Source organism: Python bivittatus, unplaced genomic scaffold (assembly GCF_059951505.1).
Source record: "Python bivittatus isolate LINGU-HERP-01145 unplaced genomic scaffold, Pbiv_v1 ctg000090_np1212, whole genome shotgun sequence".
Taxonomy (NCBI): domain Eukaryota; kingdom Metazoa; phylum Chordata; class Lepidosauria; order Squamata; family Pythonidae; genus Python; species Python bivittatus.
The window spans coordinates 1,363,521-1,385,377 of NW_028277046.1; the positions used below are offsets into that span (position 1 = coordinate 1,363,521).

The following is a 21,857-nucleotide window of genomic DNA, read 5'->3' on the forward strand; positions in this document are numbered from 1 at the left end:
GAGAGAGAGAGAGAGGTGGATTTTTTCCCCTCTTCCTTCTCTCTCCCCTCGCCCGTCCTATCCTCTTCCTCCCGATCACTTATCCCCCCCCCCCGTTTTCTCCCCCGGATCTGCTCCTTTAAGAAAACCCTCTTTTTTTCCCTCCCGCTCCTTTCTAACCCTTTCCACGCTGCCCTTTCGCCCGAGGATGGACATACTTTCCAAGAAGCGGCGAACATCTAGGAAGAGGTGACTTTAATATATATATATATATATATATATATATATATATATATATATATCGCACACTCATTCAGATAAACGGTTGCAAAGCTATGTGGGGGGGGGGGGCAGAGGCTTGAAATTGGATAATTGCACGTGGCACTTGGCAAATTAAACAATAATTATTGTGGATCCTCATGATTGGCTCTCCCTCCCGGTTTCGGCCTCCCTGCGCCCGACCCGATCCCCTCCGCGCCTACTCGCGAGTAAAGCCTCCCCCGCCCGGCTGAACTTGGCAGGGCTGGCCCAGGAAGGAGCGCGACCTTGGCAAGGCGGGACCAACCCGGATCTATTTAGAAGTAAGCACTTTACGTTATTCTTGCTGCTGTGGCTTATTATTATTATTATTGTTATTGTTACTGTTACTGTTTATTCCTGCAATTGGGGTTTGTTTTAGAGCCAGCCCGGGAGGCGGGACGCGGCTGCCTTGGCGGGCGCATGGGAACGAACGGGGCTTCCCCGGGAGTAAACGCGTTTTAACATCGCGGCCGCGGCGGATCGGGGGCCCGAAGCGAAGCTCTGCTTCCTGCCGGGCTGGGATGGACGCCGGCCGCTTTTCCTCGCTTTGCGCTGCTGCGTAAAAACGCGCGGGTCCTAACTTTAAGTGCCTTTCAAAGGAGGGGGGCTTGCGGACCGAATTCTGCCGCGTGCATCTCAGCCGCCCCCCCCCCGGTCCTGCGAGGCCTATGTGCGACGGCGTCGGGGGGGTGCCTTTCCTCTCCCCCCAATAAGAAAGCGCATGCTGGCTGGAGAGACCTTTTAATTCCCGTTTTTCCCTCCTCCTCCGCGTTTGATGTGGACGGATCGCGGAGCCCTCCCCAGGTCGACTCGGGAGCGACCCTTAAGCCGGACCAAACGGGGGGAGGTGGGATTTTTTTCGCCGCCGCCGGCACGCGCCTCCCCGGTTCGAAGTAGCGAACTGCCCGCTCCTTTTTCCTTAACGAATTGCAGGGAGTGGGTCGCGATGCAATCTGATATATAGAGAGGGAGACATAATATTTTGTGCAAGTTACCCCTGCGGGGAGTCGAATTTTAAAACACGATGCGTCTTTTGGGGTTCCCCTCTGTTTGGAAAGAGATTCAAGGAGAGAAGAAAAAAAATTGATTTTTTCCTCTTCAATGTTTAAGGAGTTACCTGTGCGGCAAGCTTCCCAGGTTGTTGTTGTATTATTATTATTATTACTACTACTAGTACTATTTCACGCACACCCCAACTTTACGTCTCCCGGCCTTTTCTTCCATTTTCCCCCAGCTAATTTTCCACCGTGCTTTCTCCTTAAATTTTGGCCTCTGCTTTTTTCACTCCTCTTTTGTTAACAGGTTCAGGAAAATGGCTTGAACAGGAACCAGGCGGGTAAGTATCGGTTTCAAATCGGCGTTTGGATTAAATTATCCTTTCTTTCTTTGTTTTTCTAAGGAAAAGAAAATCGGATATTTAGCTATCATTCCAGAAGGGGAAACTAACCAAGATCGAGGGGGGAAAGAAGAGTGGAGGCATTTGGAAAAGGGAAGGAGCCCCTAAATTTATCAAGTGACCCCGGATATAGAGAGAAGGTGGAACCCAGCAGAGGAAAAGTGCTGGGCTGGTATTATTAATTATTGTTTACTAATTAATGGTGTCCTTTGGGGAATTCAAGTGGCGTGAAACGATGTTGACGGGGACGGAAGCTTTGTGCGGGGATTAAGGGGGGGGGACCCAGAAGAAAACCAGTCTCAGATGCTTTCAATAAATAAACCAGATTTAAAAAAAAAAAAAAAAAGCGAGTGAAGGGAGGACCAGGGGCGTTCCCACTCTAAAAATAATAGGGGGCGAGAAGCAGGTAGAAAGGAAAGGGGAAAAGAAAAAGATGGGTTTGGTGGAAATAAAAAGGTGAGATTTTCCTATTAAAAATTAATAATAAAAATTAACATTTTATTGCAAATGGTAGAGGACTTTCGCTTTTACAGTGCTTTAGTCATGTCCCATAGATATTGTGTGTATAGACACACATATCTGTAGGCGTATATTCATTCCAAATGCATGTATCCCATTATATGTGTGTGTGTATTCAATATGTAAACACTTGAGCGCTGAGCACTTGAGAGGTCTTTGGGAGGAATTACAGTACGACCAAGAACAGACGTTCCTCTTTGGATTTCTTTTATCCTCTTTTAAAGTTTGGCTTTCAACGGCCCCTCAGTCCCCAACCCTAACTACACAGATTTAATTACAATCGGGGCGGGGGGGGGGGGAGGTGTCGCACGCTTTAATTTCCAACCCTGCCTCGCCCGGATTGCGACCGCAAGCCTTTCTTTTTAAAATCATTCAAGATTTCTCTTTCTGCACACGCAAGTCCATTTTCACACATTTTCCACAAAATTGGGAATGCAGAATGGCTTTAAAAGAAGGAGACTGTAAAGGAAAACCAGCTAGACACCAAACTGGGCTTCTAACCTGCCGTTCATAAAGGGACTTTCGCTTTTGAAATAAAAACCGAGAAGGAGCAGGAAAAAGGCCCATCCTGACTATTTCCTCTAGAAGGTGTTAATTTGGATTTCAACCCTAATTTTATTTATTTTTTTCAAGTAGAGAAAGGATTAGAAACAAAACGCCTTGGACATGGAAGGCAATTTTTCGATCCGGGGAGAGTGAAGGAAGCCAACGATTAGAAAGAAAGCTCATTTTCTTCAAACGAAAATATCTCGGCAAGGGCAGACGAGGACTCCTCCTGATTTCTCTGCTGTGCCTGGGTTCCGAGGACGCATTTAACCGGTCAATGACAATCTTAGAAGATGCATTCACACGACTTGCTAAATCTGATGGGGTGTAATTTCAGTTAGACAAGGAGAGCGGTTGGGCAGCTTAGCGCGCAGTGGAAAGCCCACTCGTCTGGTTAATCTACGCTTCAAAGAAGCCTAAAAAATGGGTTAATGCGGGGACCAGATTAAAGTCGTGTGAACGCGGCTATTTAATGTATCTTTCCTTCCCCTCCATTCCATTTGCTAGGAACAAAATCCCGTGAAGGCGAATCGCTTGTTTTAGCCCAAGCCCCGATCCCTCTGTTCGTTGCGGGCATTTCCTTCTGAGTAAACCTGGGGAATAAACGGCCTGTCCGAGGCGAACGTGATTTGCTTGCGAGGAAGAGTAGTTAGGATCTTCACTCCTGTAAGAACTTGGGAGCTGGGCAAAGCAACGTTTGCTTTCTGCTCACCACTGCATCACGGTTGGGTTCTCACGACATGTTACTTCAGGCTAAAGTGAGGTTGGGTCGTTCGCGACTCAGGCGGTGGGGGAACCCCAGCCCTTATTCCAGCACCTCTTGTGAACCAGGCGATCGCGTGAAGCCGGGAGATGGTCGCTTTCTTCGGGCATCACAGGCCTGGTGGGAAACCATCTTCGCGTGAAGCGAACCGCTGTGTATTTTACGGCGGGGTGTACATCAAATTCACCAACCGAGAGAACGGCCATTCCCCAAACAATAATCCTTGCACACTTGGGCGCCGGCTGGCCTGATGTCCCACGTTCGCGATTGAAAAAGATAGAAACGAAGGCTGAGAATGGGAAAGGCATTAACTGTTGGAGGAGATCCGCGGGACTCCCTGCGGGTTGTTTGGGGGGAAAGGAATCTCTGGGTTGCGGGTTTGAGACACACACCGGCTTCTGAAGGTCCACGAGAGCCACTTGGGTGTTGGATTAGGGGAAGGGAGCGCTGCATAAACCGCTTTAAACGCCTAAATCAAAGGCGGGATATAAATCTAGCCACACAGAATTAATTAATTAACCTCCAGGTACACCCGAGCACGGCTGTTGAATCGAGAGAGGAAAGGCGGTTTTGCAAAGCTAAAATGACCAACCGTTGGCACCCTCAGGGTTTCCTCTCTGCTTTTCTTCCCATTTTCTGGACTCCACCAAGCCAGGGAGCCCTAAACTGATCATCCCCCCTGTCCAGCAAGGCTAAAATGGGATTGGCTCGCTTGGGGCTCAGAGTGCCGTGGGAATGCAAACTCGAAGCGGCTCTGTAAGGTAGGGTGGCCTGTTTGAAAGGGGAGAGGGGGAGAAATGGGAGTGCCCGAATCCAGCATCCTCTCTCCTGCCCCTTCCAAAGCAGCACATAGGATTACCATGAATATTCATATTATTTATTGATTGGGAGCCTTTACTGCTAATAGTAATAGCATTGCTATCAATAAGAGCTCAGGATTATTCATGCATAGGAGGCAAACTTTTTGCTTGTTCCACGGGGGCTGCCTCCTCCTCCTCCCCCCGCCTTTCCCCGCAAGGCAAGAGCTGCGTTCTCACAACAAGCTAAGCCAGCCTGAGTTCACCATGCCTTCCTGTCCCCACTGCACCGCAATTCCCACCCCACGCTCTGCCACATGGGATGAAGCACTGCCGTTAAGCCACAGGCAAGCCTCTGGGTTTAACTGGTTGTGGGAACACAGCCCTAAGACACAAGTGTGATTTCTAGCCAGCCTTAGGAGGGTAGGAGTTGTCTGGAGGAGTTGCAGGTTCCCCCTAAAGCAGCCTTTCCCCAAGGGGTCCCTCACTGGCAGCGTGGGATATGGGGGGATTATTCAACGCAGTTGGAGATTGTCCAGATGCAGCTGGGAGAAGGCTGGGGGTCATAGGTTCGGCCATAGGTCGCTCCTCCTTGGTGTGACTGGCCTACCTCACAGGGTTGCCATAACAACAAGAAGAGAAAGGGGAACCGCCTTATGTTCATTCAGGAAGAAAATCCCAACTAGGACCTCAGCTTGTTAACCTGCTAGGTGCAGAACCAATGTTGGTGTTGGACATTTCCAACCAGAGTAGAATCCGGTTGCCTCTGTCATCCGGCCTCTGTTTTGAAATAAACGCGGGTGAATTGGACCCACGGTTTTTCTGCTTTGATGTTTCTCTCCCCCGCCCCACCCTTATTTTCTTTTCCATTGTGTCTCAGCTCCATCCTCTACCAGGTAACTTAATCTCCAGAGTTCAGAGGCCGGTTCTGGATGTGTGCGGGGAGCCTGAGCAGAGAGGCAACACCTGGATGCATTCGCATGACACACCAGCCCACCTCGCCCTAGGGCAATGTAGCCCCAGTTCAAGTGCACTGTGCAGATCCTGGAAACTGGGGTGAGTAAACTTCAGGTGAAGGGAGCCAGACCCGGGTTCACCCACCACTCTCGAGTAGGGGGAAAAAGGTGTTGGATCATTCGAGGTTCAGAGTTTTGGGGGAAACTCTGTCAACAAGGCCATCCCGTTAAGCCATGAATGTGGTCTTTTGGGCTGGGTGGTGCGTGTTCTGTGAACACCGCCCCTGTGCTTTGTTAACCTGGGTGTAGAGTTGAACGTGTGAACCCAACAGCTGTGTGCAGCCTCTGAGAGTTTAGTTTAATGAGGGAATAATGGAGAGAGAAAGGAGACAAGACAATCCAGGGATTTGAAAAAATATAAAAGTGGAGCAAAATGTTTAACTGACACCCAGTTCACCCACCATCCTGTGTTCTCCTTGTAACTGTGGTTTAGTCAAACCACCACTGGCTAGGTTTCCACTTCACGCTAAGTTACAAAGCTGGCTTTAGAAACTATAGTGAACGGATTCACACAACACACTGAACCCAAACTGAAGCACATTCGGGCATAGCGTGTTGTGTGAAGTTGGCCCTGGTGTAAAACCCTTGTAGGTCAAAATCAGAAAGCTCATCGCATAAAGAACTCATCCCCTCGTATTTTCATCAAACGTAGTTCTTTAAAATGTATCAGGCAGGTTCTAGTGGGTAAATCTTCCCCCTCCTCCCAAATTGTCCATTTCTACCAATCCATTTTCTTTATCTCCTTCTTTTAAAAGGAAATTATTATTATTATTATTATTATTAGCATTAGCATTAGCATTAGCATTAGCATCTGGCAAGGGGAATCAGAAAGTACATCTTTAACTGGAGAATGTAACTCTCTGTAAAAAAACAAATCATTCCCCTTTTGTATGAATTAAAAATCTCCCATTTTTCTTAGCGCATTGGAGGGTGGGAAGGGAGGGGAGGGGAATTTCTGTAGATTTCCACCCTGTCAGTGCAAAAGGGAAACCCTAACTGAAGAGAGAAAGCTCAAGTAACAGAGGTTTTTAATATAAATTGTTGTTGTTTGTTTGCCTCTGTGTTTAATTTTTATTCTAGAGTAGATGAAGCCTTCATTATTGGCACTGGGCAAAATCCTCAGTTTTAAAAGTGACCCAGACATTAATTCGATGAAGACGCTGCTGGCCACCAAGCACGTTTACACAGAAGTAACCCTAACTCATGATTTTTGGAAGGGCCCTCTATTACATTCACTCACAACACGATGCTGTTTGAGGTTGATGGGAGTTGTAGTCTGGGATTCTCAGAGCTGCTTCTCTTTTACTACTTGGGCTGAAGCGTGTCGTGGATCGCAGCTTCTGGGCAAATGGGACGCCATCTAGCAGTCTTCAGCACAATATGTTTAATGCACCTCCCAACACAAAGAGCAGCTTTGTAAGATTGTTAGATTTATTGGAACCCGGTCTTGCCATTTAAATTCTTGTTTGCTTTTAAGAAAAACATTAAAAAGACACTATACAGCAAATACCCAAGTCTGTTTTAGATTAGCAACAGGAGCAATGCAATAAGAATGGCCGACTGAACTTGTGTCTGTCTGTGCACCACAAGCATAAAAGGGGGGGGGGCTGTCTTTACTCTGAAGAAAATAGATCCGGACTACAATTCCCATAAGCCCCAGTCAACATGGCCCACGATGCAGCATGATGGGAACTGTGCTCCTGGACAACTTCCAGGGTGCTTGTATCATAAAAAAAGAACACAAATTATTTTCCCCACAACCTCCAGTACTGTCTGGGGTCAAACAAGACCTGAAGCTCTTAGCTTCTTAACCATGGTTCATTGGACATGCCACAAGTGCCCAGCTGGCCTTGCAGAAAGTTAGACCATAAATCCTGGTTTCCAAACCACAGTGGCTGAGTTCATATGACAAGCTGGTAGACTTAACTCTGGCTGATTCAATTAACTGCCTGGGTTTCTATGCCCTGCTAAGTGTCAATAATTAACAAAGGTTCAAATCCAAGGAGCCAGGTTTACTTAGTATGGTGCAGGAATGCAGTTGCTAGATTTCTAACTACTGTAACCGGATTAAATGCCTTGGTGCCTGTGGTTAACTTAACCATGGTTTGTGGAATTCAGCCAATTTTCTGAGTACATAGGATACATTCATTAATAAACTAGCCACATGTTAGTTTAGTCATAAAACAGGGAACACTCAAGTGGGGTTGGCTGTTTCTGCATTCACCCAACACCTTTAGCCTGATTACTGACTCTTTAACCCTTTTCTGGGGTTAATGAACCTTGTGAGCTGGGTTCATCCAATACACAAAGCCACACACACAAATCAGGTGTCACACTCACCAACCTTGGCCACCTCTAGAATTGTACCCGATCCCATTATAACATGCCACATGAATATTGCCCATGTGTAAGTAGAAACTTGGGGTTACAGAAAATTTGGGGGGGATATGCTTGAGCAGGAATCGACTGCTATAGTTAATTATGTGCCATGGAGTCTCAAGTTGGAGTTCTGGTGACTGTGGGACAAATGTTCACCAGCTTGACCCCACCTAGCGTAAAAAGTGGTGTCTTTTCCTGGGAAAATGCATTATTAATTTTTAAAATTCCAGCTACCCATTTTTCCCTCTTCCACTGCTGCCTTCCACCTTGCATGTTTTTATCCCACTACTGAGGACTACATGAGGACACCATGACATGTTTTATTTACAGATTCTCAGGAAATGTTGGGGGGGGGGAGAGAATATTAGCTATTTGTGTGTGTGTTTAAGGTAAGCCAGTAACAGATCTCTTGCAAAGGTGTGCAGGATGAGGCTGGACCGAAAACCTGAAAAAATCATAACTGACCTCTTTCAGAAATAGAAAGCTCAGAGCGACTGTTTTCTCTGTCTGCCCTTACTAATCAATATCCTTTTGTGCAAAGAAAAAAAAAAGTAACTAATACCAATTTGCCCCGGGGGTTGGGAAGCGTCGCATTAAGGGGATGCTCGACTTTTTAAGCCCTCAACTCTGTCTGTCAGGTCCAGATCCAAGCAAAACCCATCATGGATCTAGTCCACTGGATGCCCGCTATCCCAACAGTGAAACTACTGAGCAATTTTAAATTGGGGGGGGGGGGATTCTTGGGGGGATAGATAAGATGTTTACTGCCCTGCTGGATTTGGAGCCCTCCCAGTCTGCTAATGGAGGGGCGGGGGTCCTCCTGCCAGGTCCTACCCTGAGGGCACCAGGCACCTTGGCTAGAGAGGATCTTCCTCCCGAGTAAACGTAACGGCTGGCTGCACTGGGGTTAGTTCGAACACCCCCCACCCCTTTTATTTTAAAGGAACAAACCCTTTGCAGCTGAAAAAACGGACGCCCTTCACTGTCTGCCCGCTGCTTTCAGACTGGGCCTCGCCCGCACCCGGCGGCTGGGCGCGCTCTCCAAGGCGCAGGGCGCACCGCGCGCCCTTCCAAACTGGCTTAACGCAGGCGGCGGCGAAAGGAAGGCAGGCGGGCGGCGCGTCGTTCAGCGCTAGGCGAGGCCCTCCTTGGGCAGCCAGAGCCCCCGATTAAGAAGCGCGGTCCCTGGGTTTCGTTTGCGTCGGGAGGACGGGATCTGGCGCTTAGTTCGGGAAGGCGCACGGGAGAGTTTGCAAAGCAGCGTTCCCGCGCGCTATCGCCGGGGATAAAGTTTCACTGAAGCGGGAGAGGGAGGCGAGACGGGCGTCTAGAGCGGCGGAATCCAACATCTTCGTCTTAAAACAGTTTTAGGTATATGGGGGGGGCGGGGATGGCTCGATCAGGAGGCCTCCTGCCAATGCCCCCGACACAGAAGCTCGTTTTCTCTTCTCGTTGCCCTGGAGGAGCTGATCGCGCAAAAGCGAAGTGGACTGTAAGCCAGCCACTGCCTTCCAGCACATCCAACGAGAAGACATCGCGCTAATGATGATGATGATGATTGCTTAATAAACTGGAAGAGGAATGTGAGGCCGTCCCCCTCCCCCGAAATTCTTTTTCCTGGGAAATTTCAGTTTTGTAAAACAGGGAAGACGCTGGAGAAGAGAGAGAGGGGGAAAAAAAATTAGTGAGGGGCAGACAGATGGAAGAAAGGACGATTCCGTGGATGGATGGAACGGTTGAAGATAGAAGAATGGATGGATAGATGCATAGGATCAATGGCGGGAAGGAGGGAAGGAAGGTTAAACAGAGCTAAATAGGTAGATATTAGAAGTCCAGCTCCGGTTGAGGGAAAGTAAAACTAGGTTAGCTGTTTTTCTTGGGGGATGGGGGGAGGAAGGGAGGGGCGCTTTAGCAAAGAACGAACTTTTCTAGTGGGATTTCGGCTTAGCTCCCTCGGGGTGAGCCACCATTTAAAGAAGAACCCCAACCCCAACTCCGGCTTTCTATCGCCTGCACGAGTCCCCGCGAACGGACTCGTGCCTGATTCAGAAAAAAAAATAATAATGCGGAGATGGAGGAGGAGGAGGAGGAGAAGGAGAAGAGGAGGTCGTGGCAGAGACATGCTAGATTTCAGTCCAACCAGGAGCTTCAGCCGGTACGCCCCGTGTACTTGTTTCAATCGCCCACCAACTCTGAACGTGGGAACAATCCGACCAGCGTGTTTTTTGATTGCTTTTTAATTCACTCTTTCAGGCTGCAAGCCTCAAGCCCTGGCAGTGGGTCTCCCTTCAACGGAAGCCCGCGACGTCTCCTTTGGGGTCTGGACCTGGAAGCTCCCCCGGAATTCCCCAAACCTACTCGCGAGTAAAGGGCCTTTGCGGCTCTTCTGAAGCGTTTAAAACGAAAGCAAAGGGGGAGGCGTGCTCCTAAGCCGCGGATCGGGCCCCTTCTTCCCGGACAAGCGTTAAAAAGGAGGGAAAAGACGCCGCAGAGGGGCGACCCCCGGAATGGTCGATCTCCCTTTGGGGCAGAATGAACCTTATTTAGGAGCTGGGGAGAAAAGAGCCCTTTTTTTTTTAACCATTTAAAAAGAGCCGCCTTAATCCACCCAATAAGTTGCAAACTGGTGTTTGAAACCGAAAGCCGACGGTTGAGAGTGGTAACAAGTTGATGCCGCAACATCCTCATTCATCAGCATAATTCTTAATTATTTTTCATAAGAATGCCAATTATTCATCATTAATAGCACTTTTGGGATCTCCGCATTTTCCCATATGCAAGGAAAGGACGGTGAAAGTTTTTTTTGGGGGGGGGGCGTTATAAATCTGATCATGGGGTGGGAGTTGTGGGGAGAGAGAGTTAACTCCAGATGCACGGAACAAACCCCCGTTTTCAAAGAGAATCTGGAGACTCGGTTCAACGCAAATAAACAGCCCGGTAAGTCCGTCTCTGTAGTTTTGCTGCTCAAACAGCTATTCCCCCCTCCCGCCCCGCCAGCAGGAAAAACAGGAGAAATTGGAGTGATGTTAAATTTTGGTGGGAAAGGCGCAGCGCAGGAGCTTCGCCCACGAAGGCCGCTCGGCTTGGACGCCAACCTGAACTGGAATCGCGGGCCGGAGACCGGAGGCCCAGCTGGAGAGTCGCTTCGAGGGTCGGGAAGGGCCCGACGCGGGGCAGGGATCAGGTCTGACTCCGTTTCAAACCGGCCAAGGAAGTTTCCAAGCCCCGTCGCTTTCCATTATGGGGCGTTTTAAAGGCCGGATTGGGAAATCTTTCTCCCCGGGTTCATTCCCAAGAGAGTAATTTAAAAGGCAATCATCATAATAGCAATAATGTACCCATATTAAACGCCTATCCCCTGTGCTGAAACCAGTTGCCCCCAGCTACAAAAATTCACACACGCACCCCTTCCCGCCCTATATGTTTCCCCTCCTTTCTTTCCTTCCAGGCGCAGATGCCACAGGCCCGGGTTACCTAATTGCACTTTTCCTTAATTACTATTTTTGGCTCATCCGCGGTCGCTACATAAGCAGCCACGAGCAATATTATGACAGCCTTTCACAGTATTCCAGGCGGCAGAGAAACAGCTATAACTAATATATGCCTCTTTCGCTTGTCTTGGGGTTTTTTTTCCCCCCTGATGGCGGAGCAGATGATTATCCAGAGTTGAAAGGAGAGGGAAACGGGAAGGCACGGTGCTGGAAAAGCGTCGCTGCTTCAAACCCGGCATTTTAATTTAAATATATTAAACCAAGGCATCGCCGCCTTCTATTTGAATTAAGATTATTATTAATTAATATTGATGAGAATAATTCAAACACCGATAGCCGAGCGGTTTTGATGGTTTACTTAGAAGTAAGCGTTGCTCGGCACCAGCCTGGCTTCCTTGTAAACCAAGGGCTGAAATATCCGCGCTTGCTTGTAATTAATCTAATAAATATTGTAGTAACCCGCAGCTATTGAACCCAGGCGGGACAGGGAATTTAAACACGTGGGAAATGTTTAAAGCGGGGGGAGGAAGAGACCCGAAGGGGGGGGGATAGAGGCGCGCGCACACACCGCCCCGGGTCGCAGAATGATTCTTGCATAAAAAAATACCCCGGATCCAAAGGGGGTCACCACCGCCCGAGAGGATCTACTCTGGAGGAAGCGATCGGTGGATCTAAAAGGTAGAGTCAACTCTGAAGAAAAGTTCAATGCTTAATCAAAGGAAGGAAGGGGAAAGCGAAAGAAAAGATAGGGAAAGAAAAAGAGAATTGAAAGAAAGGAAATGGAAAAGAGCAGGAGGGAAGGAAAAAAGAAAGAAAAAAAGGAACGAAAGGCAGAAAAAATGTCTGAGTCCCAAGCCCCAAGAGAGCCGTCCCCTCCACAAGAGCCAAGTTATTAAAACAAGGAGCAGGCATCTGTTTTTTTTTAATTCGGATTAACACCTGCCGGCGACAGAGGGATTCCATTCCGGGGCGGTCCCACCAACTTAGGGCGGCCCTTCCTCCCAAAGCCCCCCCCCCCGTCATTTCCACACACTCCCGCCCTCTTCCGTTGCTTTCACCCCTGGATAATTATTAGCCATTAATTGGTTCAGGACCTTTTCCCCGGGGATGGGGGAGAAAAATGAGTAGCCCAACATTTCCCCACCCGGGAAGAGATTAGGAGCAGCCTGGGGCATGGGGGGGGGGGGAGGAGGAGGAGGAGGGGGTCCAAAGGAAGTGGGGGAGCACGGATGCCAAAGAATAGCCACTTTCAGTTAAGGCAAAGATTTTTTTTGTTCCAAGGCAAATGGCTATTTAGTATTATTTTTTATTTCCTCCCTCCTGGCCAAGCTACTTCCATGCCAATAGTTTGCTGGAAAGACCTTGCTGTACAGCTGAAGAAAAGAGGAAGGAAGGGAAGGAAAGTAAATATAAAGGGAAGGAAGGAGGGAAAGATAAATTCAAAGGGAAGGAAGGAAGGAAGGAAGGAAGGAAGGAAGGAAGGAAGGTTGGTTGGTTGGTTGGTTGGTTAGACAGCTTTTGGGGGGGGCTGGGAGGGGGACATTCAAAAGCAAGCCTCCTCCTCTCCATGACTTCCTACCTCCCCAAATCCATTCCAGATACAACCTAGTATTTAATCTGCATGCCTCTATTCAAACAACCTGCCAGACTAGGCTAAAGTGTAGTTGGGTCAGGATCTGCTTCAGCCTGTGGGGGGAAGAAATATGATTTGTGAACAGAACCATTAAGGCTAGTTTGGGGTGTAGTGTGTTGTGTGAATGAGACCCGTATGTTGTATCGAATTATTATTTGAATGGATATTCATGTTATTAATATACTGACCTTTCTCCCAATGGGAGCCCAATCAAGGCAGAAGAAATTAGTTCCAGTTTAGTGTGAAATGGAAAATAGATTTGGGGCACCAGCTGAGTAACAGAGCCAATACTGGTTTATTCTCTAAGCCACGGTAGAGTACAATCTCAGAACATAGTCATCAACTGGCTTTTGAGGTTGTAGTAAGGTTGTTTACAGATCACAATGGTTAGGTTTGTATAATAAGTAAAGCTGAACTCAAGCAACTTCCTGCTTCGTAAGTGGATAGAAAAGCCACTTCCATTTGAGTCTGAAGGAGAGGTGGCGAAAGCGTCTCAGAAGGAATCCTCCCTAGTTTTGGGGAGAGTAAAAGTGAGGGACAGGAGGGGTACTTTCAGGCTTCCAAGATTGATGCTAGCCTTGCAAGGTAGTCCAGACAAGAAGCACACCCAGGAGTTCTAGCTCTATCTTTATTGTAAGGTTAAATTAACAGAATCTTGCAAGTCTGAAAGTATATTGCCCCTCCCTTTCCTTTTACTCTCCCGAAAACTAGGGAGGGTCCCTGCTGAGACGCTTTCACCACCTCTCCTCTGTCTGACTCAAAGTTCATTTATCAGACCATTGTCTAGGCTGCAGCTCTTCCTCCTGTCTCCCAAGGTCTTTCCCACAGACCATTACACGTTTCCTAGTGGTCTACCATCCAAGTACTAACCAGACCTACTCCTGCCTAGTTTCTAAGCCCAGATAGAGCAGAGCAGGTACTGTCCTATTCCATTTCATCTTAAATGGGTATAAAAATGGGACATGACGCAGATGTGGCCCTATCTCCAGCATCTGAAACAGAATCTTTTCTACTGATGGTTCAAAGTGGCCCAAAATATCTCATTTCAGTACTAGGAAGAAAAATTATTCTGTTTTTTTTTCTACTAGATTTCATTCAATCGGATGAAAGACAATTTGCTTTCTAAACAGAATTTTCTTCTCTTCTGTGGAGCATGGTATGACTCCTGTCTTTTCATAATCCTGTACTATCTGCAACTTCCCTGGCTTTCCTGATTTCCATTTAATCCAAGGGAAGACATAGGAGTATTTACTTCCCACGTGGACAACCAAGAAGAATTCAGTGGAATGAAAAGATGTAGAACATAAAAGCCCAGCAAGCGTCCTCTCTCCAGCCATCTTCAGCCTCCCTGGCTTCTCTCCCTTCCCCTCAATCCAAGGGAATTTCTTTTTCCGATCAGGAGAGAAGAGGAGCCAGGGAGGCTGGAGAGGGATGGGAAGATGTGGAACAGAAACACACAAACACACAACTGTTCCCTCTCCAGCCACCCATAGTCCCTTTGGCTTTTCATACTTGCATTTCATGCGAAGGCAAAATTAAAAACACCAACAAAAAACAGCCACTCAGTTCCTCTCCCTACAAACTGGGTGGAGATTTTCCACAAGACCTTTCTACCTATCTCTGTCCTGTTTCTGAATACTAAACAATTACACACACAGTGTTTGGCCACTATGTCACTAAGAGAAGCACACAATCCACCCCACCTATGAAAATATGACTGAAATGTTCTTTTTGGGAGAAGGGGGAATTAAAAGCCAATGTTTTCAACATCAACCTGAATAAACATGGTTGGGAGGGAAATGACACTACTAATAATTTGAGCAGGTTTGGGGCTGAAGTTGACCGTTCTTAATCTAAATCAAATGTCCAATTTAATATGCAGAATATTTTGCTGGTTACATTACACATTTTGTAATGTGAAATTATCCTTAAAAAGGAGAAGGAAGAGAAAAGAGAGGACCGTGATGGATAAATAAAAAATAAACTGAAAATCCAGGAAGGGTATAAAATGCAAACGGATTATTTCCTTTATAATTCTGTTATAAACAGAATCCCATGGAAGTATGGAGGCTGTTAAATGGTTTACTGGATATAAATTTAGAATGCACTCTCCCCTGCCTTTTTGTTATTATAGTTTTTAACTGTTTTAACTGTATTTTAATGGTTTTGTTTTAATTATGTTGATTGTTTGGCTTTGTTTTTAATTGTACACACCACTCAGAGTCACAAGTTAACATGGGCAGCTATATAAATGTAATAAATAAACAACATTTTGTTTGCTTCTAGGAGTTATTTTCTGACTATATGAAGCAAAGGCAGGGTGGGGAGTGAATAAATTACATAGAACCCCATGATGTGGGGGGGGGATCCAAGGAGAGAAAAATCTCTTCTATTTTGCTATTTTTTAACCTCCAGATTTCATTAATTAAATCGAGAGATCTCCCCCAACCTTGTCCCATACTCCTGTTTTTCAGGAGAAAGAATCAACAATATAGGACTATGTAATGTAAGTTGGCTGACAACACTTTGTTGTATAACTGTTTTGTTTTGTGTGGGGTGGGGAACCTATGTGATTTTTCAGAAACTGGAACCTCTCTACAAAAATAAAGTTTAAAAAAAGTTCTGTCTTGTGGAATTTGAAATATTCAGGTTTCTTGCAACTCTGGCCTGGAAATATGTTCCCTTTGACACATTATGGGACTAAGCACAATTTAGTTACCCTCTGAAGTGTTTGCACAACACACTGGTCCAGGTCATGGTGAAAGACCTGATGGCTGCCTTTGCACAACCAGCCAAACTTGCTTGGTGTTAACCTTAATTAGATTTTGTCTGGTGTTCTAATCAGCTCCTGGGTTCACATGGTGCATTGAGCCCTCAGCCAGGTTCACAAAACTCATCTATTGTGTTTGCAAAAGCCAGACAAAAAATGCATATCACAGTTCACACAACACAGAAAGTAGCGTCTGTGTTTTGACAACATGCTAAATCATGGATCCTCTTTAAGCCTAGCCTAGCATGCTGAACATAAACGGCCATTTTGCCTATGTTCAGTCAATATGAACCCTCCTCTACTTCACACCAGACTCAAATTTGGAGACAAGAGGACAACACTGGGTTTGTAGGATTTCTTATACTTTCACTCTCTTTGAGGCTGAGGCATTCTTGACCTTCTCCTTCTCTTTAATTTGCTCTGAGGAGAATAAATTTGGTTCAGTTGAAAAGACAATACAAACCTGAATGGAAAGGCAAATTATTGTCACCTCCCACATCACCTTCTGATACAACTGGAGGACACCACACCTCACCGAGAACAATATTTGCTCTTGTAGGGTTATTTTAGCTGTCTTCTCCTTTGTCTCCCAACCCTCTTTCTTCTTCTCCTTCTCCTTCTCCCTTTTCCTTCCCTATCTCTTCCTCCTCCTCCTCCTCCTCCTCCTTTTTTTCAACCCTTCCACCACAAAACACTTCTCCAAAAGGAAGGCACAATTTGTATTCAGTTTCAAGACACAAAGCCATTTCAGCATCCCCCCAACTGGAGAAGGACAGAAACTGAGAACCTCCTGAGGGATGCCGAGTCACTAATGGTGACTTAAAGAAGACTTACGCTGTGTTAAATGGGAATTGGGGAGGGATATCTTGCCACAGGAAACCCAGATGGGGCACGGGTCCTTTTGAACACTTGTCCATGTTACAATTCAGAAATGCACAACTTCCTTTATGTAAGATCTTTAATAACTTGAGCAACTGATTTGATTAAGAGAGGGCAGTGATATCCATGGTGTATGTCAAGAGCAGTTGCCTTGCAAACAATTAATGTTATAATCCTCACTGTTTTTTATTATCACTATTAAAATATTTTTTCTAGGAGCACCTTTCAGGGTACAAGTAGCCCACAACTCACCTCTTGCAATTTTCCACCTGATCAGAAGTGGTGGGGGGGAGACCCACATTTTATCTCTGAAAATTAACTGGAAATTTTCTCTTCTTGGATAAATGGAGGAAATTCCTTCTCCAGAATTCCCATTTCTTTGCTATCCAAAAAGAGTTTTTCATTCATTTGCACAGAATGCTGCTATTAATACAAAAGGGCCTGAGTGATCCTGTAAAATCTAATGTATATAGTTAATGGTTGCAAATTATTCCAATTCATGTAATCCTCCTTTGGTCTTGCTTGTTCTTTATTTATAGGGGTGCACTTGGAGAAATTCCTTTACCAGTTAACAGTGTATATGCCAGCTCAGCTCTAGATTCCTGGGTGCTTCAAACATGCCTTAAACCAAGTTCATTCTTGCATATTGTCAGAGGAAGTGAGACAAAGAGCTCAATTTCCCAAAAACATAAAGTTAAATAGAGTGAACTGGGAAGTTTCTAAAAAGTAATTGAGTGAGATCACCCATGCGGCTGTTTTTAAATGCCTTAAACGTAAGAGGCTCCCATTTGCAGTCGGAAACAGATCTTTATAACATTGTGGGGTAATGTACTGACTCAGAGGCAGTTGTAATCACTTGTGGAATCAAATGGCATGTAAGACCCCCTTTTTTAATGAAAGTGTTATTAGTTGCTTTAAAAAAAAGCTCTCTTGGTTTTGAACCCACTCTTGAGGTCTTTCCTGAACCATCCAGAAGATGAAGTAATGAAAGTCAGCTCTAATATTTCCTTTTCTACCTGTCCAGGAGGAATATGGGCTGAGGTGATCTTTCAAGGCAATCAAGAAATAATGGGTTAGGCTGCAGCTTCATTTCTACCATGCAATAGTTTCCATGGATTAATCAACAGTTGGATTAATCAATGGTGGGAAACTGTTCTGGATTTGCACAAAGGCCCTGCCTTATGCACCAATCAAATTGGCTGGATTTGCAATGACCTGCTAAGGTGTTAAAACTAAGGTGTTGGATTAGATCAGTGTGTCTCAACCTCAACAGCTTTAAGATGTGTGGACTTCAACTCCCAGAATTCCCCAGCCAGTCGTGCTGACTGAGGAATTCTGGGTATTGAAGTCTGCACATCTTAAAGGTGCTGAGATTGAGAAACGCTGCACGAGATGATCTCCAGGGTCTCTCTTACATTCTATGATTTTGTCTTCATTTTGCCCCCAACTCTTCTAAGGCTCTGTGTTCAGTTTCCTCTTCTGTTTTTCTCTCTCTTGGTTGAACTAGCACACACGCACGCAGATGATCAGGCAATAAAAGAACTGGACAGCAAAATTACATTACTATAATATAGCATAATAAAAACCAATTTAAAACCATACGTAAAATGCTTAATGACATAACACATATATTGAGATAATAAATAAATAACTCACCCTGGGTAAGGCTGAAGTAGGAACTGGCCCTTTTAAAATCCACAAAACGGCAGCGCCAGTTGCAAAATTGCCGTATTAGATGTGGCGTTTGGGGAGTTTTCAAATGACAGCTCACCGGCTGACTTTGAGCCAACTGTTTTCTCGGTCTCTTCTACCTCACAAGGTTGTTGTTGGGGGCGAAACATTGGAGGACAGAGCACCATGTACCCCACTTTTACCCCAACCCTTTTTAGATTCACATTTTTTATGTCTTTCACCCTTTCTCTTTTATATATTTTTAGCTTTTTACCCTTTATATTCTCACCGTTTGTACCTTTTATATCCTCTGTCTTGTATATGTATATGTATATGTATATGTATATGTATATGTATATGTATATGTATATGTATATGTATATGTATATGTATATGTATATGTATATGTATATGTATAGTTTAGGCAGTTTATACGGCTATTACATACCACTTCCTACCCATTCTATTTTTGTTTCTTCCTATAAACAGGGCCCCATCCTCTTATATTGCTGTATGACCATAGTAAAGATTGATCGATTGATTAATTGATTGATCGGGATCAATCCAGCATGTTTATGAAACGGACCACAGTGACTTCCGATACCTGAAGCTGAGAATTAAATGGCCAGGTTGCCCTTGGGCGTGAGCTGCCGCTAATAAAACCAGGAATAAAATCAGTTTTAATTGCAAGCCACCCCAAGTCACGAATGCGGAGATGGACGGCGACATACATTGAACGAATGGACAAATAAATAAATAAATAAATAAATAAATAAATAAATAAAAATACCTGCGTGTGCCAGGGGACTTCTTATGCTTCCAGGGTGTCCCTTGGGCTCTGCAGAGATTCGCAGCCCAGCTGAATTTGAACGCAGCACCTCCAGACCTTCCCCTTCAGGCTGCAGCCTGTGACATGAAATGCAATTTCTTTGCTTAGTTTCCTCAGCCCCCCTTTTGGTCTGAATCCAGTTGCAAATTTATCTATGGGGCTCATCCAGCGGGGGGGGGGTCTTTCGAGCCCTTTTTTTGCCTGTCCGATTTAAACAAACAATGTCCACTTACAAAAATGGGGTTGGGGCTGCCATCTTGACTTTTTTGACCTGTCCACGGCCAATGGAAGCAGTAACAGACTTCATTTATTTGGGCTCCAAGATCACCGCAGACGGAGACTGCAGCCATGAAATTAAAAGACGCTTGCTCCTTGGGAGGAAAGCCATGGCAAGCCTAGATAGCATATTAAAAAGCAGAGACGTCCCCTTGCCGACAAAGATCCGCATAGTCAAAGCTATGGTTTTTCCAGTAGTAATGTATGGCTGTGAGAGCTGGACCATAAGGAAGGCTGAGCACCGAAGAATTGATGGCTTTGAACTGTGGTGCTGGAGAAGACTCTTAGGAGTCTTGGACTCCTGGACTGCTAGGAGGTCAAACCAGTCAATCTTAAAGGAAATCAACCCTGACTGCTCATTGGAAGGATTGATACTGAAGCTCAAGCTCAGATATTTTGGCCACCTAATGCGAAGGGAGGACTCTTTGGAGAAGACCCTGATGCTGGGAAAGATTGAAGGCAAAAGGAGAAGAGGACGGCAGAGGATGAGATGGTTAGATAGCATCATTGAAGCAATGAGCATGAAACTGAGCAAACTCAGGGAGGCAGTGAAGGACAGGAAGGCCTGGCGCAATATGGTTCATGGGGTCACGAAGAGTCGGACACGACTTAACGACTAAACAACGTAAATTTGCGTAAATGGGCATCATTTGTGTAAATGGACATCAGGTGCATATCTTTAATCCTTGCCCAGTGGACATCACTGGAGTAAATGGTACCTCACATGCCTACATTTACATCATTTGCGCAAAAAGACGTCATTTGCGTAAACCGCCCATCGTGTGCCTACCTTTACATCATTTGCGTAAATGGGCGTGGCTTGCTCCAAGTTGCGTCGCCCTGTACATTTGCTCCCATCTGTGGCCTTCTGTGCAAATTGGCGGTTCAAAGCCAGATGATTCCCAAATAAGAATGATTTTGCGGGGCTGACTGTGCGAGAGCGGTGTCCGTGCGCGTTCAGTTCCTAAACCTGACCAAACCCAAACTTTAGCATAAAATGAAAACAACTTTTGAAAACCGAAATGAGGAGAATCTGCAGTTGATTTATTTTCTCCCCCCCGCCCCCCATGCGAAATCAAGAGAACGACATCCATCGGAGGTCTCTTCGGTCTGGATTAGCCTTGATTTCTGTGTAAAATCCTTCAGTGGGGTCCAGTTTCCCAGGCGGTGTGTTTCGTGTTTGTCTCCCCTTTAAATTATTGGTGCAGGAGTCAAGCCCCTCGTGCTCCCGTAAATCCTGCTCATATGGAAGTCAGTGAGCTGTAAAATACTTACACAAACTACAGTTGTATCTCATTTGTTTACAGGTCTTTCACCAGGCTGCCAAAGGAAAAAAAAAGACCAAGTAGAATGGCAGCTGAATCGGATTCTTAACAGCTCTGTAAGTATGCACTGATTACTTGTTTGGTTGCAATATTTCTAGACTTCTGCCGGGGCGTCGGGGGTCCGGGGAGCGAGTGACGGATCCAAAGGAAGAACAGCGCGTGAGCAAAACAATGGAGAGCCAACCGTCACCTTGCCAAGGTCGCTTTGCCCACCCTGATCCCTTCGGCCTCCCAGCCGTTGGCTCGTTATGGGGCTGAACTGTCGCGGTGGGTACCCCACCACCTCCAGCCCCGTTCCCCCACCCAGAGGAGTTTTCTTCAAAGGGAAGTCTAGAACTTTCAGAATTGGAAAATGGAAGCTGTTTATCGCTGCTGCAGATTTTTTCCCTATCCTAGAGAAGATCCATTTAGAACTTAGTCTAACATTAATTCCTCCCTCCCTCCCTCCTCCCTCTCTCCTTTCCTTCCTTCCTCCCTCCCTTCCTCCCTCTCTCCCTTCTTCCTTCCTTCCTTCCTCCCTCCTTCCCTCCCTTCCTCCCTCTCTTCTTTCTTTCTTTCCTTCCTTCCTCCCTCCCTCCCTCCCTCCCTCCCTCCCTCCTTCCTTCCTTCCTTCCTTCCTTCCTTCTTCCCTCCCTATTCCTCCCTCCCTCCCTTCCTCCCTTCCTCCCTCCCTTCTTCCTTCCTTCCTTCCTCCCTTCCTTCCTTCCTTCCTTCCTTCCTTCCTCCCTCCCTCCCTCCCTCCCTCTCTTCTTTCTTTCCTCCCTCCCTCCCTCCCTCCCTCTCTTCTTTCTTTCCTGCCTGCCTGCCTCCCTGCCTCCCTGCCTCCCTGCCTCCCTCCCTCCCTGCCTCCCTCCCTCCTTTTGTACTCCTCCCTTCCTCCCTTCCTTCCTTCCTTCCTTCCTTCCTTCCTTCCTTCCTTCCTCCCTCCCTCCCTCCCTCCCTCCCCCATCCATCCATCCATCCATCCATCCATCCATCCATTTCTATCTCATCCACCACCCACCCACTAATATTGGCTTATTTTTATATATGTTCTGAGTATTTATGGTAAGTGGCAAAAAGCTAATGGGCCCTGAAGCAAAGCTGCTGTGGTCTCTCCAGTGCCGAACATCTGGCAAACAAGCAGCTTCGCTCTTCTCCTCGTGTCCACTCTCCCCCTCCCACAACACCTATAAAACAACTTCAGGGGTCATCAAAATACAGCAAACAAGGCCTCTTTCTTTACCTAACACATAAGGGATCTTTTGTTGCCATGCTGTAAAAATCACAAGACATTGATTCTTTGTGA

The 21,857-nt window shown here is 46.2% G+C and overlaps 1 protein-coding gene and 1 long non-coding RNA gene across 4 annotated transcripts in view; one reads left to right on the plus strand and one right to left on the minus strand.

Moving 5' to 3' along the window:
• PRDM16 (PR/SET domain 16) overlaps positions 1–213 on the minus strand; it is a 337,046-nt gene extending 336,833 nt beyond the window's left edge. The window contains exon 1 of the mRNA XM_088136702.1: positions 198–213. The gene's annotated coding sequence lies outside the window, so the exon portion shown is untranslated. The remainder of the gene's footprint in view (positions 1–197) is intronic.
• LOC112541809 (uncharacterized) lies at positions 21–15,442 on the plus strand. Of its 3 annotated transcripts, XR_015795468.1 has the most exons (4): positions 21–228; positions 474–560; positions 1,582–5,356; positions 9,949–15,442. It is a non-coding gene; the product is annotated as an uncharacterized LOC112541809 (long non-coding RNA). The 3 variants fall into 3 exon arrangements; XR_003085751.2 differs by lacking the exons at positions 21–228; positions 474–560 and having other exon boundaries at positions 574–1,847; positions 2,831–5,356; XR_015795467.1 differs by lacking the exons at positions 21–228; positions 474–560 and having other exon boundaries at positions 568–5,356.
• The last annotated feature ends 6,415 nt before the right edge of the window (positions 15,443–21,857 follow it).